We start from the raw sequence: 24698 nt of genomic DNA, 5'->3' as shown, positions 1-24698 counted from the left end.
TTGGCCGTGTTTACACCAGCCTGTCTGACAGAAGCTGGTCGAACAGCATGTCAGAACATAATAGCTCAATAGGGAGATTGCTGTATTAGCATTGGACAATTAGCACAGCAAGCTCTTCTAGAGCTCTTCAGTTTTTTTTCATTTGTTGGGTTGAACGAAAAGGAAAAAAAACTGATAGTTTATACCAGGCTTTACTGTGTTAGCCTGCTCTGGCCTCCCCCTGAACATACCTATAAGTGATTATGTTTTGTAAGTTTGCTTTTGCTCCAGTAAGGAAATATTTGTGTTGGTAATAATTGTCCCTAAAGAAAGGTCCAGCCTGTATAAAAGATGCAATACTTAAAGTGGAACTGAACTAAGAAAATAAAAAATTGGGAACAGGTAGGCTCTTTTTTGAAGAACAGACATGCAATGTCTCTCCTACAATAAAACACACTTACCTGTCTGTCCAAAATCCTCCCTAGAATGTAAATGGAACTGTGCACAAGCAGCTGCTGAGATGCCAAAAAGGGACCTTATGGGTGTCACATTGTTGGAGCAGAGGTAAATATTTGTGCCTTTAGTTCCACTTTGAACTGGCTATACACTAGTAGATTTTGATATGAACTTTTGTACAAAAGTACATTCGGGAAAGGTGCACAGTAACATGATACATGTTACACTCTAAATACATGTGTAACATGTTACTAGCGTTGACCTTGGGCTTTAAAGTGAATCTGAAGACAAAAGGTTTTTTTTATTGTATTGTGTCTGAGCTGGGAGCTGGGTGATGACTGACAAAATCCAAATAATTTGAGTTGTCAGTGGGAGAAAATATTCAGGGACATTGGTTTCATTGACAGCTGTCTAAGAGGGAATTTTCCTCACATTGGAGAGATTCCTCTTCAGTTTCTGTTGGGTAAACAAAGAACCTGAGGTTTCATCCATTCCATACTCCAGCCACAAGATATATTGTATAGTGGTTGTAAACCCTTATATATACCCAGTGAAGTGACTGGCCTCAGGTGATATACAGAGATAAAACAAATCCTTCTGCAGAAGTTGTACCTGTTTATCTGAGCCATCTCTTCTCTGTAGCCATTCAAAGTGTACAGTTTTCTCAGTATTTCTGATAGTCAGAAGACAGGGGGCAGGGATCTGATTTCACACACTGCACAAAACAGAGCAGGGAGCTGAGTGTAAACAGAGCAGATTGGAAGGAAAGGACAACACCCCCCCCCTCTCACACACACACACACACAGCTGCATGTAGAAACATGCACAGCTGAGGCTGGCAATCACAAACTGGGCACTGTAGCTCCCCTCCCCATACCCCTAGATCTCTTGTAGTTGGCATAACTTGTCAAAAATGACTCTGCAGATAGCAAACGAGACTGCAGACAGAAATCACACAAAGTGCTTTGGATTGATGCAATTACACACTATAGAAGGCTATGATTTGTTACTTTTTCATTTGAGAGGTTTACAACCACTTTAAATGTTGACTGGAATTGGGACTCAGGCTGCAGTTACACCTCTAGCACATCAGCATACACAATATTGTGAGAATTTTTGCATCTTCATGAAACTCACACAAAAGATCATCATGCTTGCAGTGCCATTCATTGGCACCCCAAACGAAGCAAGCAAGATCCATGGTTTTTCACACTAAAATGCCATTAAAAAAGTGCAGTGATCCTAAAGATACTTGAGCTTCTTTGTGGCATTTGTCATGTGGCATAGGGCAGCATATTGAAATGAATGAGCAAAGCACAACAATATGCTACATAGTGTGAACGAGGGCTCATAAAAACCGTTTGTGCAGAGCTTCCTGGGATTCTAGGCTGTGACCTCTCAGAGAAGTAAGGCGGTTTGTGGAGCTGTTTTTGGCAATGAAACAAATTGAAGCTACTTCTCCTATAAGTTGTCATTTGCTACTGAACTGCTCTTTGTGCAGTATTATTAGATAGGCCCCAGAAGGTTTAAATTATTTCCCCAAATGTTCTAAATATATCATTCAGGTACCTATAAGGCCATTCTTGGTCATGGTATTTTTCTTGCAGTGTGTGTGTGTATTGTGACTCCTTTGCAGGCGTGTGTCCTTTGCATTGCTGTCTCTGTCCCCACAGCCTGTTAGGTAGATACAAGCCAGGTTTCTTCCTGCAGGAGGTTAAATAAATCAGTTTACAATACCTCAAGAGCACAGCAAGCTCTTTAACGTGTCACTTTGAGCAATAAAAAAGTGTTAAACGTTCCGCGTCAAATGTTTGCAAGCCTCAGTGTACTGAGCAGAACGTTTCATCTACACAAAGTTGTGACAGCTTCATTGCACACTGTTTAAATGTAGATGCAAAAAATGTAACTGGATCCAGGTTTGGCAATGAGGGCATCCTGGCACAGAGTCTGTTTACATACCCAGCACAAGTCTATGACTGCTGTATGTGCAGCAGCCTCTCAAGTAGCTCATAAGCTACGTTTGTCACCTAAGATTTATTTTGGACATGTGTCGGTTTCCTTCTAAATAAGTCTCTCTCTCTCTTTCCTTCTTTTTTTCTGTAGGATATTTTATTAATTCCTGGTGATAAATGAGGCATCAAGCTGCAGATTGTAGACTCTCTGGATGAAGGGAGATTGCCAGTTGGCTTTTTTAGAGTGTTTTTTATTAGTGTTTATAAAGACTTGCAGTTGTGTTGGGCCACTTTGGCATGCCAAAAGCTACAGGGAAATATTTTAGGATGAACGGGACATTCTTTAAGATCTTTCTGTTCATGTCCACCTCTCGCTGAATGCTTTGCCCTGCTGCAAAGGTCACTGTGGAATACTTTATGCGCTGAGAAGTGAGACGCCAAACTCAGTGACCTGGAGAACAGAAGAAATCTTAACTGGGAAATATTTCATAGAAGTCACAGATCATGCTTTTTGTATGGAAAATGAACATGCTGTAATTTATGCCTTTGTAAAATACTGAGGTTAAGGTGCTGTGCAAAGCTGACTATATGAACCAAACCATATATCAGTTGTATGGACTTGGCCAAAGACCAGGAAATAACCCTAAGAAAGCACTGTGGGAATTTGTGACTCAATATAGGGGTTGTGTCCAATTTTCTGACATTTTCCTTCTAAAAAAATTCTGCCACCAACAGATGGCAGCTGCAAGCAGGCACTAATGTCCAGAATTGTATGGCTGTTTTAGTGCTGAGTCCTCAATGGCTTCACTTAGAGGGCCCATTCTAACTCCAGCAGCCTGGATGGTTGGATAGATTTATTTGACTTTCCTTCCTAACCTGATGTGGGCCATGTCGTTAATAAGGGGAGATTTTGTGTTCCTGGTGATGGACCTTTCCTCTGGGGCTCCCAAGGTTCGTAGACAGGTATCAGATTCCAATCTCATGTTCATCCTCTGTATCTGTAATTACCATGATCCTTGTCTCATGGGTGATTCTGGATCTGATGCAGCACATATGCTGCAGAGGGTTCCTATGTTTTTGGCACCACCTCCTCTCTGAATAAATTGGAGCATAAAACACAAAGCAAGACAGAAGCCGCAAAACACAGGGTCATGTGACAAGATACTGTATAGGAGAATATTAAAGTACTTTTTTTTTTGAGTTAGCGCTTCCTGCTTAGTGTTAACAGTTCACCAGTTGACTTCACTTTTAACCTGGAGCTGCTGGTTAAAGATAAACAGATATTGCTGACCTCTTTATGAAAGTGCCAGTTGCTTACTGACATGCTGATGACTCAGAATTAATTCCAGAATCCTGATCTGCATACCAGGGCGGACTGACAACTCATGGGGCCCCCGGGCAATAGGGGATCATGGGGCCCCTGTGTCCTTGCCCAAACTCAAAAAAGCCTATGAAAAAGGTACCAGGGGCAGCTCATGGGGCCAGCTACTGACCCTGGGCCCTCGGGCAGTGCCCGAGTTTCCAAATGGTCAGTCCGCCCCTGCTGCATACTATTTCTGAGTCAGTGACTCAAGGTATTGGAGTAAATAGATAGCATTTTCAGAAGGAGCTCAGCAATGATAGGCCACATAAGCCTATCATGACAGGTTTTTTTAAGTGATTTGTTTCCTGATCAGGACAAGCAACCAGATTGCATAATGTGTTGCCAGCTTTGTCAGACCAATCTCTTTATGCGAGATCAGTACCATGGACAGAGCCAAAAGCTACTTCCTGCTGGGAAGAGTTCACTGTGAGTTCAACAGAGGGTGCATTCCTGTACATAGCTTAGCCTCCATCATTCCTTGCACATAGCAGCTGGCAGGTTATACTGGGATTAGTTCCCCAAAACCTGGATTGCCTTTGATTTTTCAACTCTGGACATAAGGAAGCTGTCATTGTTGATGGCTAGTTGCCTGGCAGCAATGCTGATCCAACAACTTCATTGTTTTCGAAGTCACCTGACCTGACACAAGTATTCAGATCAGAAGTTCGGATGTTGCTCTGACTTGCTGCAAGCATGTTCTATGACAGTAACAAGGTATTGAGGTCAGTTGCAGCCAAGAAACTAAGGCAGACTCCACATTTCTTTCACTAAAGATTTTCTTAAAGCTTACACCTTTCTAAGGGCCATGTTCACTTGCACAGGATTGCACTGGTTTTCCGTGCATCTTCATGCAGGTTGTCTTATTGCTGTCATTTGAATGGCTGCACAGACACAGTTGCTTCTCCCAGTCTGACATAAGTGTGGGTGCATGGCCCTGAATGTCCCCACCCAATAAACCTGGCTACCTAAATACATTCTACAAACTAAAACTAATAAAGTTAGTGGTACCTACCTGCCCTTTCCTTGCATGGTTTCTCCAGCCTCAATGCTTGGTGTCCCCCGCTGTTCCAAAACCCATACTGCCCTTTGTAAAAGTGGCCACTTAGCAACCTGGGTGTCCTCTCCTGAGTGAATCCCCCAACCTCCCTGCCCCTCGCCAAAATGCTGCGCTGCGCCGCCACTGTTGCTGCCTTTATCCCTGTACAGCAGGCAGAAGGTGTGGCATGTCTGGACAGAGGGTGGAAACTGCCCAAGTTAACAAGCCTGTGATTTTTTGCTAGAGGCGGTCCTAGCAACCAATCATCTGCCTGTTAACATGAAAAGTTGGTCAGCTTCCGCCCTCTGTCCGGACATGCTGCTCCTTCTGTCTTCTACCAGCCATGTAGGATTGAAAAGGTTGCAGGAGGATTGTGATTGACAGGGGAAAATGTGATTTAAAGGAGGGGGCATTCCATAAAGGGGACTGGGTTGCAAAGGAGGAAGGGGGGCTGTGAAGAGGACCGGGATACAAGAAAGGGGGGCTGTGAAAGAGAGTGAGGTGCAAGTAAGGGAAGGCAGCTGTAAGGAGGACTGGGATACAAGTAAGGGAGGACATGAAGGGGACTGCGGTGCAAAGAAGGGGGGCTGTGAAAGGGACAGGGATGCATGGAAGGGGGGCTGTAAAGGGGACTGGGGTGGGAACTGGGGCGCAAGTAGGGGGGCTGTAAAGGGCATTGGGATACAAGGAGGGGGCTGTAAAGGGGACTGGGGTGCATGTAAGGGAGGGCTGTGAATGGAACTGGGGTGCATGGAGGGGCGCTGTGAAAGGAACTGGGTTGCAAGTTTGGGGGGTTGCACCCTACAATTCTATTTGCTCTCCCCATTGCCTGTCCACATTGCTTGCTTGTTTTGTAGTCACCTGATATGTGCACCCCCAAATCTTTTTCTTCTGCAGCTCTGGTGAGCACTGTATTGTACTCCATGAAAGTATTTTTTTTTCCATAAGTGTATCTATAGCTGAAACGTGGAATAGACTAGGGCAGGTTTAAAATCTACCATTTACTTTTTTTGTGTCATTGGGAAAATTTCCCTTCACTTCTTGTCTGAGAGACACAACAGGAAGTTAGAGTAAATCTTTCAAAGTTATGTGCCCCTTCTTAGACAGTTGTCCCCCGCAACAGATGTCCCCACTGAAAGATTTTCTCTCAGCTCTAAAATGTGGGATTTTACTCACTATTTTACATTTAGAAACATTGAACTGCAGTTCCTTAAAAGCAATGGCAATTCACTGATTTTACGTGTTCCTTGAAGTAGCCCTTTAATTCAACAACATCTGTTGTGCCCCTGGATTGGTTATGCTTGGAATAATTGATGCAGACGTGGCCACTTTTCCTAAACTCCAATGTACATCCCTAAATACAATTATCAATGGGATGCTATGCTTTAAGCTCAATAATTCTTGGCATATTAACTTGGAGCATCGGCTATTTGTTTACTTGGCTAGTGAAGATCAAAGTGAGGTCTGATGAGACTATTAGTTTCCCATAACTGATATCATTACCACATGACAACTTAATTTGTGCTCTGTAAATTTAGTTCAGATGATGGCATTAACCCGGTGACTCCCAGACAGGCCAGATATTTGTCTGCAAAATGAAGAAGATTCAATGTAAATGTGAGACTGGTTACTACAAATGACTGTTTAGACTTTTTCTCTGCATCGTGTATTATTTATAGAAAGTAAACACACTTTTTACAAATTAAGGTCAATTAACTCTGGAAGATGAATTAATTGTCCGTATCTTCAGTTGTCTTCTTCTTTAAGGCACTCTTTATTTTATTTACCAACAAGAATCCAAAGCCCTTCTTTTGTGTGTGGCTGAGGAACAACGGGTCCTGTGTCATCCTCCTAATTCTTGGTCGGAAATCAGCTTGGAGTTTTTACTGTAATCCAACCCATGGAGTGAATTTTTGAACATTTAACGCAGAATGTGCGTGCTGTTTGGAAGATGAGGGCTTCTGAGTTGGAAACGTGACCCTTGTGCTTCTTAGAATGGATCAAAATATATTCACTGGGTTCATAATGTGGTTATTTCTCAGCAGGCCTTTCTATGTCTTCAGCCTTGTGAACATAACTCAACAGGTCTCCTCTGTTCACTGTGGACAATGAGTGTGATTCATATATGGTTTACCATTAGATGCCAATTAAGAGGCAAGTCTGGGGTTAACCCCTTGATGGCAGACAGAGGTGTTGTGAATTCTGCCTCCCACTGAGAAGGTAGCATCTGCAGTCTTAATGATGTATAAGTTTATATACTCTGACTGAAAGCATTGTATAAAGTAGAGTTGTATCTAGCAACCAGTCAGAATTAGATCTACTGTGGCACTTACATCTCTATATTAAAAAAAAAATAAGTCTAGATGGCATCTCATAAGATACTGCAGTTCTTTTGTGTTTTTATTCCTTCGTTCCTCCCCTCTATTTAGAAATAAACATGTAACTTGACAAAGACTACTTGTTATACTTTGGTTCTGAAGTCCCTAGGACAAATTTTAAGGTGATCAAATTATACATGTATGTTGGACTGCCTCAGATGCCATTGAGCACTCCAAGATCCCCCATTTATTGGTGTGGGAGGTAGAAGGAGCTGCTAGCACAGGTGCAGAGATTTTACCACCAATGACCAAATAAACCAGAGAGTACTGACCCTTTAACTCACTGGCCAATTGTTTTTTTTATGCTGTTTTTGCACAAAACTGGGTCCTATAGTAAGTTATCATAGGAAATGTTATATTGCCTATCAAGGATCATGCCTACTGTGACTTACTAACCAGGGCGAGAGCCTTGTTTGGTGGAGAAGGAATGAGGAAGGTAAAACAAGGCTAGTAGACTGTTACCGCAGCCTGCAATACTGCCAGCCACTATGTGAGGGAAACTCACCTAAATCTATCTGGACACAATAGGCAGATAGAAATTTTGCGTATAACCTGGTGCGCGCTTAGGATTGTGAAGCAGCTAGGTAATTCCAAAACGCTTCTGAAACTCCCAAATCTACCTTGTGGTCTAGAATCCTGAATCTTGGCACATTTTCACCTTTCCTACTGTCCACACACACTTTACGGTAACTTGCCACGACCTGCAATTTGCCAGTGGATTGGTCTGCTAGCCAACCATATATACACAGATTCCTAACAATGCATACTGTCACAATAATATAGTGCAACAGCCCCTATAATTTTTATTTTAACCCTAGGCGGCCAGTGCATAGGAATACCAATAAAAAGACATACAGAAATGTGTCCATTTGGTATGATATAAAACAGGAACAAAAAAATGAAATAAACATTACAGTTTTGGGCAGTATTGTATTATTCTGTTGGTTAGAGCACACAGGAAAATTCAGCAATCTGCCTTATCTAGAGCAAACTCCAGCTATCTAAACTATAGAGGTATGGATGCGGGATGGACTCTAATCTTCGGCCAATGGAGGTGGTACCTCATTTTTTCATCAGAATTAACACAAGCATATCATCTTGACCATTGTGAATCCACATGGCTTTTGCTTGCAGGACCCATAGAACCATTTAGCCAGTCTCTAGGATGGTCTATAAGGCCAGACATACCATTTTGCATCTGTATGTAGCTCATCAGAAGGATTAATTTTTATCTTCCATGACTAATATTTTGCATTTTTGAGAGATAGAACATTTACATTTTTAATCTACTAAACTGAGTGGTGGAAGCAGAGAGTTTTGAGCCTCCAATATGGGATGAAATCACCAGATTCAAAGGATTCCTTGATGGAGTATGAGGTGATAGTTGATTAGCGTTATCTACATCACAAGTATACAAGACCTTGTCAGAGATTCATTAGCAGTCAAGTGTTAATTTTTTCCATCAATAGGCCCAGGCTGTCTGTTCAAAGTCTAAATTGTGAACATTTGTCTAAATTTCTGATAATTGAATTAAGAAAATATCTGTAATATCATCTCACTTCTATATTTTTATGACACATTGCAAAACAACCTCACAGTAATAGCTTTTATCTACAACTTATTGTTGACATCCAAGGATTAACAATTGGTCCAGATTCCTCCTTATAACCTAAGCCTTAATCAACTTGCATACAACCCTGAAATGCATTGGCTATCAACTCTAGACTTTTTTATTGTGAAACATACAATGTATGAAAAATTTTATCTGGAACCAGCCCTACAGCTTGACACTCTTATCCTTTCACTGATTATCTGACACAAATTAGAGATCACCTAATTCTTTCTGAACTTCCACTCAGCTTGGAGTCCAGCACTCCACAACCCTAACTCAGGAAATGTCTCCTCATTATTCTCATAATAATTATAATTTTGCATTTGTTTTACTGAATTTTACACCTGTTGTTGGATTTTATTTACATGTATTTTGATTGAACAGACCTTTATCGATTTGTGCTTTTCATGCAGTCATCAGATATATCTTACGCCATTCAATTTTAAGCTATTTTCCCTTCAGAAGCTGCTTCAGTGTTTTCTTTTCTCTGAAAGGTTAGATCAAATATTTGCAGGACTAAGCGAAACAATGAAGATCATCTACTCTGCAGGGGTACCTAGAAGCCAGTAGTCTCACTAACTGAGCCCAAAACCTGAAGAAAAAAATTAAACTTAACATTGTGGAACTTAAAATTGGAATATTTTTGGTTTCCCTCTGTTTTTAAAATATACAGATTTGGGCAGTTTTTGAGAACAGAAAACAAAATTGCAGGCAAAAAGCCACCAAATTCTAACATTACTAAAGACATGGAGAAAAAAGAGATTTCAGAAATGTATAGTGTCCACAATTAGCCAATTTTCAGTCTGTTTATTATTTCACATTCCTTATCACGCCATAGAAAACACAACCTACTGCCTCTTTCTGCCTGCCTGGAGCTAGCACTGCTTAGTAAGACAACATGTGCTGCAGATTTGGATTTTGTTCTAAATGTGCGGAGGGTGTCAGAGGTCTTCATAGGTTGGTGTAGTTAGTGATTTCTTTGGTTGAGAATCTTGTAGACTTAGTAAAATTATTTCTGTTTGTTGCAAACATACGGTGTTCTGTATTTATGTTTAATCATTTAACTATATTTCTGCTCTCTCCCAACTCATTCAACTATATCTTTTGGGATTTTTTGTTAATGTTACCTCAGCAACATTAACAGAACTAATAATGTTAGTTCTGTTAATGTTACCTCAGCAATTTCTCTATGGAGCTGATGAGCCAAGAGTATACATCTCACAGCACATGCACTGTGCACAGCGTACACAGAAAATTAAAAAATGCTAGGGGAAAGAAGAAGAATTGTAAAAGTGTTAGCAAGTCCTATTTGCCAACATTTTTCTAGCAATTTTTTATTTTAGGAATTTAATTTCATTTTAGAATAAAGCTTCTGATTTTTGCCATTTCTTTTGTGATTGCTTACTCTAATTGAGTCCCTTGCCTTTGGTTTGTGTGTCTTCTGTCAGTGCTTGATAGACAACTTGAGCCTTCCTTGCATCCTGAGAATGCCTACTACTCCTACTCTATAGATGCATGCTGATTACTTGTCAATTAGAGCTCACGGAAAGATAATTTATCAGTAACCTTTGCAGCTTTGGAAAAAAAAAAATCTAACCATGCAAGAGAGAACAGCTTATGTGGTAATAATGAGAACCTGTAACCACAGAGGAAACTAGGGCTGTGGATAACAACATATTGTTTACTTAAAAGAGGTATTAAACTTTTTTTTTGTTAAGGTGGGCCCCCTGTAGGCTTGTGCTGTAATGTGCTATTTGAATGGCTGAGCCGCGATGACGTCACTCCAATGCATCTCGATGCAATGCTCTGCAGTCACGTCATATCAGTATGCCCTGAATGCAGAGCATTTTGAGCATGCCCTGGTGATGTCATCAGCTGGAGCTGATGTGAAGATCTAAACAGCACAAGTTTCAATGTTTCCAAGGTACCTACAGGTAAGACTTTACCTATAGGGCAAAATGTAAAATTGAAGTCTAATACCACTATAAAGAGAACCTGAAGTCTTGAGCCTGTGCCAAAAAATGTCAAGCAGAGGGAAAATGACTAGTCACAATATTGCCTGTGTGCTCTATTCTACCGTATTGCTGACTCACCATGCCTTGTTCTGCGTCTCTGTAGGGAGGCAGCCATCTTAGTAAAGGAGTCAGATCTTTGCATACTCATGTCTGATTTCCCACTCCACCCTGAAAGGTGAGGTGGAGGAAGTGCAATTCCACACAATAAATGAAACAGAAGCAGCTATATCTTTGCACTGCAACTCATCAGGTGCAGTTTCCTCATCAACAAGAAGAGTGAGCAGCACAGAAATGACATCCTCAAATCCTACTCCAAGTCTGATGAGACTAGCAATCAGAGGCAGCCGTGATTTTGATGATCTCATACTGCACATATATTTCTTTGAGACTACAGAACAAGAGTGCCTAGTCACAGGAAGACCTCTGTTATTTTTCAGGGGGAATTCAAGACAAAATGTAGGTTTTTAATAGTAATGGTTCAGAAAAAATAAATATTTTTATATGTTTTTGGTATGATAACTTTTTTTGCATTTTTAAAATAATTAACATGCCACACTTGCCTGCTCTGTGCAGTGGTTTTGCACAAAGCAGCCCCAATCCTCCTCTTCTTGGGTCTCTGTCGGTGCTCTTGGCCTCTCCCTCCTACCAAGTGCTCCATAGGAAGCAGCTTGCTATGGGTGTGCTCCCAACCCTCTGCTCTGCATATCCATTCACACACAGAGTGTGGCTCGGCCTCGCCCCCGCTCTCTCCTCATTGGCTCACTGGCTGTCATAGACAGTACCGGGAACCAATGGCTCCACTGCTGTCTCAGCCAATGTGGGAGATTCCTGGGAGAGCTGCTGCTCTTGTGTACATCGTTGGATCGAGAGGGGGCTCAGGTAAATATTGGGGGGATGCTGCACTTAGAAGGTTGAGGCAAAAATCACAAAGGTAAAAAACCTTGAGCCTTTCCAACCACTTTAATTTCTCTTACATCTCCTGAGAGCTTAACAACAATAAATGCATTACAAAGTTTTTCTTTCAGAAAATCTGCTATAACCAGGGTTCCCTATAAGCACTGAGTGGGATTAACAGCTGCTTGTTCTTTATCTCCATGCAGAGTGACAGGGACGCACATTACCAGCAAGCATTATGTCAGCACACTGATATATTATGCCTAATGGAGGAATTTATTCCAAGTGTCTTCATTTTGTATATTTAGCTTCCCCTTTCTACAGGACACTGACATCCGAGAGTATAAAAATTTTCCATAGTTTCCATTTAGGAATTCAAGGTATGGAGCATAAAGGAAGGTGACGTGACTGATATTCACCATCAAGCCTATCATAATAAATAGTTGGCAGTCTCTAATTAGCCTGACTGATGTGCTCTACTACAGCTGTCATTCCAAGCTTTGAAAGCGATTGAACAGAGAGGCTGAAAATTGCCCAATGTCTTCGGCGCTGCTTCCAGACGATCGTTAAGGTGCCATTGGCTGCCTGGAATTTCTGAATGCACTCACTTTTTGTGTGGAGGGGGTCTATAATGACTTCATGAGACATCTAATGAGCTGAGATGACGGACGATGCAGAAGATAATCAATCAAACAAATGGTAGAAAGACGGCGGGAACCCGCACAATTTGTGTATACGTTCAGCATCTGAACGCATACAGTATGTCTGCAAAGATTGACTTTATTCTCACTGTGAAACACAGAAGCACTGTTTCCTGCTGAAAGAAATGACTATTTACTAGAAGAAAAACACAACTTTATAGGTCATTTATGCCAGAACTACTAAATAAATATTTACTTTTTCATACTGTACATATTAATACATTATTCCTCTTTCAGTATGGATGGCCATCACTGAATTTTACCTTTCTGTGGCTCAAAATGGTTTTTCCTTTTAGTCATTTATTGAATAAGTCACGCATTGTTCTGACAGATATGTTTTGCATAATCCCTGTATACATGCTTTGGTGGAGCTGCCTTCAGCCAGTCCACTTGACATCAAAGGTCCTTTTCCTTCATTGGTGGGTTGTCCTGAATGCTTCAGAGAACAGCACCTATGTAACGGCAATGGTGTCATTTTCTGCAGCATTTTCCCTTGATAATGCACCTTGAGGGTTAGTGTACTTTAAGATGTGAATTCACTTTGTAGATGGATTTGACATTACAAATCAGATCAGGAAAGTCATCAAGGTTTCTAAAAGCTATGCACCAAGTGATTTATAGTGCTTTGTTTCTGTCAATTATTTCCAGTCAGAAATACTAGGTATATGTTAGTTGTCATGGAAGAACCACAGACACAACTACAGACACAGCTACATCCACAGACACAGCCACTTTCACAGACACAGCTACTTCCACAGACACAACTACAGACACAGCTACATCCACAGACACAGCCACTTTCACAGACACAGCTACTTCCACAGACACAACTACAGACACAGCTACATCCACAGACACAGCCACTTTCACAGACACAGCTACTTCCACAGACACAGCTACATCCACAGACACAGCCACTTTCACAGACACAGACACTTCCACAGACACAGCTACTTCCACAGACACAGCTACATCCACAGACACAGCCACTTTCACAGACACAGCCACTTCCACAGACACAGCTACTTCCACAGACACAGCTACATCCACAGACACAGCCACTTTCACAGACACAGCCACTTCCACAGACACAGCTACTTCCACAGACACAGCTACATCCACAGACACAGCCACTTTCACAGACACAGCTACTTCCACAGACACAACTACATTCACAGTCCTAGCTACTTCCACAGACACAGATACTTCCACAGAAACAGATCCTTCAATGGATACAGCTACTTCCACGGACAACGCTACTTTTACAGACACAGCTACTTCCACAGACACAACTACATTCACAGTCCTAGCTACTCCTACGGACACAGCTACATCCACAGACACAGCTACATCCATGGACACAGCTACTTCCACGGACACAGCTACTTCCATGGACACAGCTACTTCCACGGACACAGCTACTTCCACAGACACAGCTACTTTTACAGACACAGCTACTTTTACAGACACAGCTACAACTACATTCACAGTCCTAGCTACTCCTACGGACACAGCTACATCCACAGCCACAGGTACATCTATGGACACAGCTACTTCCACGGACACAGTTACATCTATGAACACAGCCCATTCAAAAGCTACATCCACATACTTAGCTCATCCACAGACACAGCTGCTTCCACATGCACAACTGAATATGCAGACACAGCTACATCCACAGACACAGCTACATTCACAGACACAGCTGCATTCACAGACACAGCTGCATTCACAGACACAGCTGCATTCACAGACACAGCTACATTCACAGACACAGCTGCATTCACAGACACAGCTGCATTCACAGACACAGCTGCATTCACAGACACAGCTACATTCACAGACACAGCATTCATGTGTCTATAGCTTTTTAGGACTACAAGCAAATTTTAACTTGACCTAATAGGTGCATCAAGAGCCTCCACAGCCAAACATCTGTAAACCGAAAACCAAGACAGCCACCATATCTAAAGATGGGTGAGCTGTAGTATATTACAGTTTTGTTTTGGGGTTTATGAAAAACCCCAGAATTTCAATATGCAATTAAAAGAAAAACTCTATATGGAAAGCAGTAAGAAACATGAAAGATGCTGTCTTTTTAAAAACAATTCAGTAATAAAAGTTTCCATATTTCGGTGCTCACAAATTCCTGTCATAGCGTTCTCTTCTGTTATATTGCAGTGAATTAGATCAGTATGGAACATCTGCACTACAGTGAATGTGTATTATTCAGATGAGACATTTGGGTTTTACAAAGGCACGGGGCTGGTAATTTTCTAGACCCACTTTTTTGGCCCAGCCTAACACGTTAAGCCTAGCACAGACAATTGGCGGCATTGATGAATTAAGTGCAATTATAACCTTGCTGTGTCTTTGTTTCCGGGAGCGGCTGTATGTGGTTTGTGTCATTCTTGATGGCAGACTCATTAGATAACCATATGTTCCTATTCTGAAGAGCTCCTGGGGAGTCGGTGGGTGAGTAGGATAATGTGTTGATGGGTGCTGAAATTCAGATGACAGACAGTAATTCAGTTAGATTGTAATCTGGGAGTGCAGTGGGCTCCTTACAGCACCTTAATAACTTGCAGAGTTTTGCATACTGACAGTGACTTCCTGCTGTACTCAAAGCAACCATAGGAGAGGCCTCAGGCAAACCATCGGCCTCTTACCTTGTGATATGACACCAGCTGATATGCCGGTCACCCTGCCAGCTGTAGCATAACTGATTTATTGGAACTTTTGCAAAAGAACAACAGTGCAGTTTCTCATAGCACCAAATTAGGTGTTTGCTTTCATTTCCCAAGTTACACTGGAAAGTTGCATTCTGATTGGCTGTTTGTGCAGCACCTGTTTTTTTGGTTAAAAAAATCATAGTTTTGATAAATAAATTTGAACATCTTCAATGATTCAGTTGTATAGAGTTGTTGATGTAAACAATCGACAGTCTCACTAAAGCTGATTTCCAGGTGAATTTTCACAGCTCTGCCACACAGCAAAGACCTGTCTGGCAGGGGAGGAGACCTGATTTTTCTTTGCTCAACTTTCAGTAACACTTAGAGGTCTTTTACTTCCCTCAGCCTGTGACTGAACAGTGAAATAAGAAGCAGCAGACTGATATGATTATCTCCGTGCCACTCTGCTCTCTCCTTTCAGCATGATTCCACTCGTGCAGACTCCACCTCCGCAACATCGCCAAAATCCGCACGTTCCTAACCCCAGAAACCACTAAACAGCTCATCCACTCCCTCATCATATCACGACTCGACTACTGCAACTCCCTCCTCACTGGCCTGCCTCGCCGCTGGCTATCCCCGCTTCAGTCCATCCTGAATACGGCTGCCAGACTCATTCACCTTTCCAACCGCTCCGTTTACGCCACCCCCCTCTGCCAATCCCTCCACTGGCTTTCGATTGCGCAACGGATCAAATTCAAAATCCTAACACTGACGTACAAAGCTGTCCACAATACTGCCCCGAACTAAATCACTGACCTAATATCCAAGTACCACCCAGCACGCACACTCCGCTCTTCACAAGACCTCCTTCTCTCTAGTTCCCTGGTCTCCTCCTCCCATGCCCATCTCCAGGACTTCTCCAGGGTGTCACCCATCCTCTGGAACTCTCTGCCCCAATCCATCAGACTATCACCTACTCTCCTCTCCTTTAGGCGCACCCTGAAAACCCATCTCTTCAGGGAAGTCTACCCCACCCCCTGCTAACTTGCCGACCTCCTCCACTCTTCCTACCACTCCATCCCCCGCAGCTATCTCCTCCTGTGCCACCATCCCCTCCCTCCTAGATTGTAAGCTTGAAAGAGCAGGGCCCTCAATCCCCTCATGTTTTGCATTGTATTGGTATTGTTCTGTCACATGTTCTGTCCCCATTTGTAATGTAAAGCGCTGAGCGAACTATTGGCGCTTTATAAATACTGTATAATAATAATAATGATTCCGGTGAGCACTGCAGCACAACTGACTGAGTGCTCCTTGTGTTGCTTCTTCCTTTCCTAGCCTGAGCTCTGCTGTACAGGGGATTGTCAGAGATGAAATCAAAGACAAAGTCAGCTATTTACGTTCAAATATCTGACAAAGGGACTTGTCATTGCCCTTGGGCAGCACAGTGGCTAAATGGTTAGCACTTCTGCCTGGCAGTACTAGGGTCATTGGTTTGAATCCCAGCCATGGCACCACCAGCGGGGAGTTTGCATGTTCTCCCTGTGCCTGCGTGGGTTTCCTCCAGGTACTCCGGTTTCCTCCTACACTCCAAAGACATGCTGGTAGGTTAATTGGCTCCTGTCTAAATTGGCCCTAATATGTGTATGTATGAGTGTGAGTTAGGGACCTTAGATTGTACGCCCCTTGAGGGTTAGGGACTGATGTGAATGTACAATATATATGTGTAAAGCGCTGCGTAAATTGACGGTGCTATATAAGTACCTTAAATAAAAATTGCCCTAAACAGCCGGTTAGATTTTATCTCTCATTTTCTATTTTCTCATAGAATAAAGAGAGATTCTATTATAAAGAAATAACTGATGACATGGTTGGAATATTCGATAACACGCATACTTATAAGAATATATGGACACTTGGGACTTTTATGCCTATTATTTTATTTTGTTACATTGAATGGCATATATCATGAAAACATAAGTTGAACTTGCTGTATGGTTCGTAACGCATACTAAATATGCATGTTTTGGAAAGAATTTATGAACATATGGGATGCACATATCTTTGATTAATCACAAGGTATAAATCATAGTATTTGTATTGCACGACACCTATTTACATATAAATTACTCTTCTATTTGGCTGCTGTCTGCTCTGTGCTTTGTAGAACTGTCACTAAAATAAAGCTTTCATTTGATGATCTATACAAAATTCTAGTCACTTTCCTGCTGAATTAGAGCTAGGTAAAAATTAAAGTTGTATACTCTTATTATTAAATGTAAGGTATTTCGTATTTGCAAGTATAGATAGATAAAAATAAAGCACAGACAAAATTCAGGATTGTGATCCATTGAAATTAGAACTTTTGGTTTAGCTGGGATTTTACCATCCAGCATACAACTGACCTCATGTAGAGATGAGGTGGGATTATTATTATTACTATTTTTTAGGATTTATATCATGCCAACAGTTTGCACAGCACTTTACTAAATTTATGCAGTACAGTTACAATACAATTCGATATAAGAGGAATCGGGCACTCTGCTCATTAGAGCTTACAATCTAAAAAGAAGGCTGGAATGATACATAAAAGTAATAACTGTGGGGGATGAGCTGATGGAAAAAGCATATGTTTATTTAGTTAGGAGGCAGGATAGGCCTTTATATAGAGATGGGTTTTCAGACGTCACCTGAATGTGACTAGAGTAGGAGATAGTAAGGCAAGTTGGGGTAAGGAGTCACAGAGGATGTGTGAGACTCTAGAGAAGTCTTAGAGGAGGGCATGGAAGGAGATAGAGAAGGAGCTAGAGAGCTGGAGGTCCTAGAAGGAGCAAGTGGTTGGGTTGGTATTTGAGACATGGTAAGTGATTCAGCTTAGGACAGAGTTGTGTATGGCTTTGTAGGTTGTTGTTAGCATTTTGAATTTTATTAATTGGGTGATCGGAAGCCAATGGATGAAATTGGCAGAGAGGGGAAGCAGATGTTGAATGGTTGGTAAGATGGATGAGTCTTGCAGCAGCATTCATGATGGACTGAAGAGGGATAGCCTATGTAAAGGTAAGCCAATGAGGATGGTGTTGCAATAGTTGAGGTGAGAGATAACCAGGGGGTGAATTAGAAGCTTTGTGATGTTATTGGTTAAGAATTTATTTTGTATGTATTTGTTATTTTGGAGATGTTTTGGAGGTTGAGGTGGCAAAATTTGGAGAGCAGTTGGATGTCGGGCAAAAAGGAAAGTTCAGAGACCAGGATTACACCTAGCACCCTGGGGGAAAACTAATAGTTTTTCAGTTGATCTTGACAGTGAAGTCAGGGGAGGGGGCGCAGGGGGAAGGAAATATTATGAGCTCACTTTTGGATACATTGAATTTGAGGAAGTGGTCTGACATCCATACTCATATGACCATTAGTAAATTAGCGATATCCTCTAATACCATTACGAATCCCCCTCATCGCCCATCCCTTTAAAAGTCCAATTTAGTGGAAGACGCGCATTCTGAGGTTCTTGCACAGTAGCAGTTGAATAATGAGAGCAGCCAGTTGGCACTCATTGGGTACAGAGATCCCAGTGATTAAAACATCCTCAACCGCAGCCTATTCATGGTGCATATTACTGCAGTGTATACACTGGGGAAGGAGCAATTACAGTCTGGAAGAATGTAGTTTCCTGCCCATCACATTCCTGTGTAGAAAATTATCAATTATACCGTGATGTATTTAATCAAAGGCTCCAGGCCTTCGCGATTGTTCATTCAGCGACAACACTTTATTTAAACTTTGCTTAAGCTAAACAACTTGAAATGACAAGCTCTTTGAAGTTCCACAAATTTAAGGGAGTTAATTAAACTAATTGAGACAGGAGAAAAAGCCATGTCATTCCATAAGCAGGACAATGCCAAACAAAAGCTTGAGTTTCATCTTGCAGTTATTGAAAAGCAGTATAGCAAGCAGTCTGTTGTGCTGAGGTCCCTGGGTGACCTCAAGTATGAGGTAGCAAAGTCCTTGCTTTCTCATGCAATATCTCACTGGGGTACTGAGTTTATTTAGGAAGGTTTCAGGCAATGGTGCTTCAGTGATTTATGTTATATCTTTTTTTTGCTAGTGAAATTAGAGATTCCCCATGAATTAATGCCAATTCTTTTTGCATCTTACTACTTGGCCCCGATCAGCCTGGGTCCTTGGATGGTATGTGAAGAGCCACAGAGCAACTTTACTGAAGAGCACAGAGTTGAGACTTTCACTGCTCTGTGGGATATATAGGCAAATGCTAACAGTCTCTAAAAGGACAAGGGACTATTACTTTTAGAGGGGTTATCTGCATTTAACAGAGTCGGTGCTGAGGCATCTAAAGCAGAACTAAACCCATTGATTTAACGGTTTCCCAAAAGTCATGCCATGAATGATAACTAATCACATGTGCCAAACCATGGCAACTGCAGATCAAACAGAGACCAAGATGACAGCCTTTTTGGCTGTAAAGTTCAGGAGGATTAATCCTGCTTTATGATAAGAACAACAGTCTTATATGCAGGAGCTCTAATAGACAAAAACTGGGCTATGCTTGGGCTGTCGGGTGTTGTTATTTAGGAGAAATTGCGCAATTGCTTTAAAAGGCCCAGTGGGTGGGGGTTTTCCTTGAAGACCCTCCTTTTCGAAAATTGCATTTTTATGCAAGTGATACAATGTTCACCCTCTTGCCTGTTAAAGCAGAACAAAACATGCAGATTTAATTGGTTCCTAAAAGAGAGTTCAAATTAAAAATGTTCTGTGTTATTAAATCCTTAGCCAGTTTACGCCCACCCACAATATATTGGAGCGGGCGACCGCTGTAGGCAAAGCGGTGTACGGGTAGGTCACCACCTATTTCTGGGCTCCCTGCAGGCAACTGCTGTGATTGTACATAGCTGGAGCGTGTCAGCAAGTCCCAACCAATGATTAATGGCCGTACCTACTGATTGTACAATCACAGCCCAGAGCTCTGTGTTGGTAAACAACACAGGGCTCTGTACAGAGGGAGTGATCTGTCAGTTTCTCATCCCTGCAAAGTAGGGATGAAAAACTTAGAGATTGTTTAGTAAAGGCAGCGCATTTTACACACATTTCACATAGTTAGGCACACATTTAACCCCTTGATTGCCATACGTGTTAACCCTTTCCCAGGCAGTGTCATTAGTACAGTGACAGTGTATAGTATTATCATTGGTCACTGTATTAATGTCACTGGTGATATCAGGGCCAGTTAGTGATTGGCAGTTAGTGTCAGATTGCCTGCTGCACTCCCTCAGACGTACGTCACTGATCGCTGCCATTAGTAGTATATATTTTTTTAAAAATCCAGTATATACTGTGTAGCATAGTTTTTAGGTGCTATAACTTTCACGCAAACCTATAAAAACCAAAGTTTTTAAATTTTTGTATTGGATCGGTTTTATAGCAGAAAGTAAAAAAATACAGTGTTTTTTTTTTTAATTTTTCGATCTTTTTTTATTTATATCGCAAAAAATAAAAAACCCAGTGGTGCTCAAATCCTACCGAAAGAAAGCTCTATTTGTGTGAAAAAATTATATAAATTTTGTTTGGGTAAACCATTGTATGACCTCGCAATTACCAGTTAAAGTAGCGCAGTGCAGTATAGCAAAAAAAGGCCTGGTCATGAAGGGGGTACAGTCTTCCAGAGCTGAAGTTGGTTAAACAGTTCAATATTGTTTCCTGCTGTGTTTTCATTTACATACTACATTTAATGCATATCTCTGGTGATAATTGTCACAGTTGCCAGTGTGGTTATATCAGCACTTTCAATCCCTCAAATGGCTGGTGTCATAGAATTTGCTATGGCAAATGCAGACCTAAATAGAGGCTGAGATTGTACAGTGCTTGGAGGCTAGGAGAGTTTAGCTCCACTTTATCTGCAACAATGTGTGTAAGACCTAGTAGAAATGGACTTGTGTAGCTAGGACTAGTTTGTGTGATAACGTAGACAACATATTGACACCGCATTAGTATGCTCTGTAGTTGATAGTTGGAGACACCACAGACAATCCCATCAGAGCCCAGAACATGCCCTGCTCACCTCAGCCAATAAATCTGTTCCTCAGAATCAGATAGAGCCATAGGAGGTCTGCAAAACATAAATTGTGCAACCATGAAGGTGGACACTAGAAAAAAGGAGCCATGATCCTATAAATAACTGCACAACAATTAATCTCCAGGTCATAAAATACTCAGACATTCTTTCACTCAGATTTGTTTGGGATTATTGACAGATGACCCCAAGTGTAGGTTCATAGGAGGACACAAAATAAAGTACAGTCTGGTCCGGAGAAACAATTCTCAATCTGCTACTGAATGTATATTTACACAGAATAATAATTTCTCTTGTGATAGAGGTACCTGTAGGATATTGTAATATTGTGCCGGTCAAATATTACATTTTGCATTCATACTGACTGCTTCATAGAACTAATGACACCCATCTTCTGAATCACTAAATCGGTATCATTCAGAGCTGAATCTCATGGTGTGAAGAGGTCATTGTGTTTCCTGGTTCCAGCTCTTTGCCTTCCAGTGTTGCATAGAGCAGTGTTTCTCACCCTTAGTCAGAACACCTTTAAAATGCAAATCTTGAGGCACCCCAAGTGAATTATACCTTGTCTTGGGACTTTGGTGGCAAATATTAATACTTTATCTCCTGATGTTTTTTTACTTATCATAGGAAAACTGACCCAAAATACCCCTCCCCCAAAAAAAAGTTTAGCTGTAAATTGTATGCTATTACCATAATCCATTACCTACTGTGCATGAGGATACCATATATGTGTGTAGTATTTGTTGTTTTTGTAGTAGGACCAAGAAACAATAGAACACATTTTGGGTTTTTTTCCTACCTAAACACACTGCCATAGATGATGCAATTTTCTTTCCAGCAACAATTTGGAGCTATTGTGTTCTACTGGCGGAGGGCAAGGGGAGCTGTCCCTGCCAGGAGAACACAGTGATTATTGCTGGCAGCTATAGTCGCTAGCAATAATCTCTTGTAAAAATCCAACATGCTGGTTGTACCCAAGTCGTGCTCGAGTTGTACAACAATCAACTTGGGTACAGTCAGCCTGCCCTTAGATGGTTCGAATCTCAGTCGGTCCCTGCTGAACTGGTGGAGGTTCAAACTATTTATGACTGGCTTAAGGTGTTGATTTACTAAAACTGTAGTGTGCAAAATCAGACAGCTTCCAGATTTTTTATTGTTAAAGCTTAACTGAACATGCACCAGATTTTGCACTCTCCAGTTTTAGTAAATCAACCCTTAAGTGCATACAAACATGTATTTTGTATCTAAAACACACTGACACTAACCTACTTCAAGCCCTGATCCAACTTTTATCCAACAGGCACTTTTTTTTTTAAACACAGACTTCTCCTTTATAGACTGCCTATCACAGTGATCATGTGACTAGGGGCATTTTTTTCTGCTCCTAGAAGCTAAATAGTGTTTTCCTATGTGTTCATGCACACTACTCTTAGTGTTTTGTGAGCCTCAGCATCTAAGAGCAAGGAAAAAATTTTTTTTTTTGTAGAGTTTTTGAAGCATTTTTACAGCACAAAAAAAAGGTAAATGCTACTAAAACGCTCCTTTCAGATTTTGTCTAGCTTTTTTCTGCATGTATTGTAAAAAGGCTAATAAAATGCTAACGCTCCTAAACACAAGTAAAATGCTACTCTAAAACTATATTACCAGTATTTTTGAGCTTAAAAAAACTGCTTGCGTGCATAGAGCCTTACTCTGAAACCAGGAGCTGTCAGTGACAGCCCAGTTTCCATGCTGGCGGAGGCATGATTGAGCATTTTTCCAAGTACAAACACATGCTGCAAATATCTAGAAGAAAGTCTACATTTTTTATGTCGTATTTATGTGTTATGCCATCTTTAGATGTGCCGTAGTTGGAGGGCACCACTGGCGAATCCAGGCGGCACTCTGCTTGAAAAAAACTGGCATGTTGGGGCAAATCTTGACGGGTTATTTTTTTATACAAATTGGATGCTGTAACCCAACATACCGTAAAAGAATTACGACTGATTGGATGCTATGAGCAATACCAACATATTTCGCTATTGGCCAGGTTGAAGTTTTTTTTCAACTGTGAGAGCAGTAACAGACAGGCAGACAATTTATTTACATCAATGTAACCTGCTGTCATGATGTTAGAAGAACATTATATTGGGTTATATGTAAAAAAAAAAAAAAGTACCCTGTCTGTAGATGAGAATTTATCGTACTGTTTCTTTGGTTTCACTTGCAAGCTCCGTGGTGCTGCCATACAGGCATAAAAATGCTCTTCTGCATTTGCCAGGACCACAGAACTCTGGTTCTTAACCGACCTGATGGGGTGATCAACCATTGTTTTTTCCCTCAGTGAAGTGCATGATGAGATTCATTGGACTTCAGTCATTGTTATTACAGTGTATGTATCATGTCAGGCTCTGTTCACACTTGTGTGACTCCAAAGTCACATGATTTCTAGTGTGACTTTAATGCGACTTTACACATTGGCACTCAAGTCGGATCAAAGCATTGCAGGAACCTTTTAAAAGTCGCATAGATCCAAACAGATGCCATTGGAAACGGCTGCGACTTGTCTCACAACTTTATGTGTCCATAGTCCCATGACAAGTTGCACAAGTGTGAATGGAGCCTCAGGGAAAAAAAAGCTACATGTTGCATTTCCACAACTAAAATGAATCCTCGCTGTCTTGTAGATATATATTTGCTGAAACCTCATGTGCTACATTATAACGATAATGTTACACTTGGCTACTTTTAAATATATTATTTTATAATAAGTAAACAGAAGGGATTCCATAAGCTCTCAGATGACACTTGTGACATCATGGTTGCCTCCGCTATTAGGGTTCCTGCGGTATTTCCGTTTGTGGTGTGCTGGGGTTTCTTGTTGATTGTTTATCGTGGCTGTCAAAGGCCCAAAATACAGACACCAATAACAAGACGAAAGAGTCACTGCAGGAAATTGTGATTTGTGAACCCCTAACCTCATTGGAGCAAAAGATGAAAAGTAGAAAACCAAACCGCAAAAGGCTTCAATTCTGCAGGAAAAAAAATACAGACATGGTTTACAGCAGGCCAAAACAAATACTAAATCACCAACTGTGGAGACTGCATGCTACCAGAGAGGAAAGTCTCCTGATTAACCCCTTCAGAGCTGATATTACTGGAGTCTAGTCACCCACCACATCTCAGAAGGGGGTTAACCAGTGCCTGTGGAATACATTCAAGGTTGAACCTTCACTCATCTCTGTAGAAGAGAGAAGTCAGGAGAATCACTTGTAAATTTCTATCAGCAAAAGGTGAAGAAAGCAGCGAGTTATGAATCTGACATTTGTCTGGGACATATTTATCCACCTGTGAACATTCTTCGACCCAACCATTGTATACTGTACATGCACTATAACTCCCTGACCTTGGTTCAATAGCTTAGCCAATGGCACTCAAAACTTGAAACCTTTCCAAACTTGGCCTCTACGATTAAGCCCCAAAAAGGGCGAAACACGTCTGAGGAGTTCTCTATAGGTGGAGAACAGGAGCTGAAGTCATCTTTTACCCATCTCATTATATTTATGCAACAGGGAG

The 24698-nt window shown here is 41.3% G+C and overlaps 1 long non-coding RNA gene across 2 annotated transcripts in view; it reads right to left on the bottom strand.

Moving 5' to 3' along the window:
- The window catches only part of LOC149445180 (uncharacterized), a 250131-nt gene that overhangs the window by 67421 nt on the left and 158012 nt on the right, over positions 1–24698 (bottom strand). The window contains exon 3 of one of the 2 annotated variants that reach the window (XR_016306436.1): positions 21126–21176. The exons of the other annotated variant lie outside the window; for it this stretch is intronic. This is a non-coding gene — a long non-coding RNA (uncharacterized LOC149445180). Of the gene's footprint in view, positions 1–21125; positions 21177–24698 lie in introns of those variants that run through there. 2 annotated transcript variants of the gene reach the window in all.

Source organism: Staurois parvus, unplaced genomic scaffold (assembly GCF_062004578.1).
Source record: "Staurois parvus isolate SC_StPar_1 unplaced genomic scaffold, SC_StPar_1.0 ptg000745l, whole genome shotgun sequence".
Classification (NCBI taxonomy): domain Eukaryota; kingdom Metazoa; phylum Chordata; class Amphibia; order Anura; family Ranidae; genus Staurois; species Staurois parvus.
Note: the sequence above shows the minus strand (reverse complement) of the source record. Positions and strands in the feature narration are given on the sequence as shown.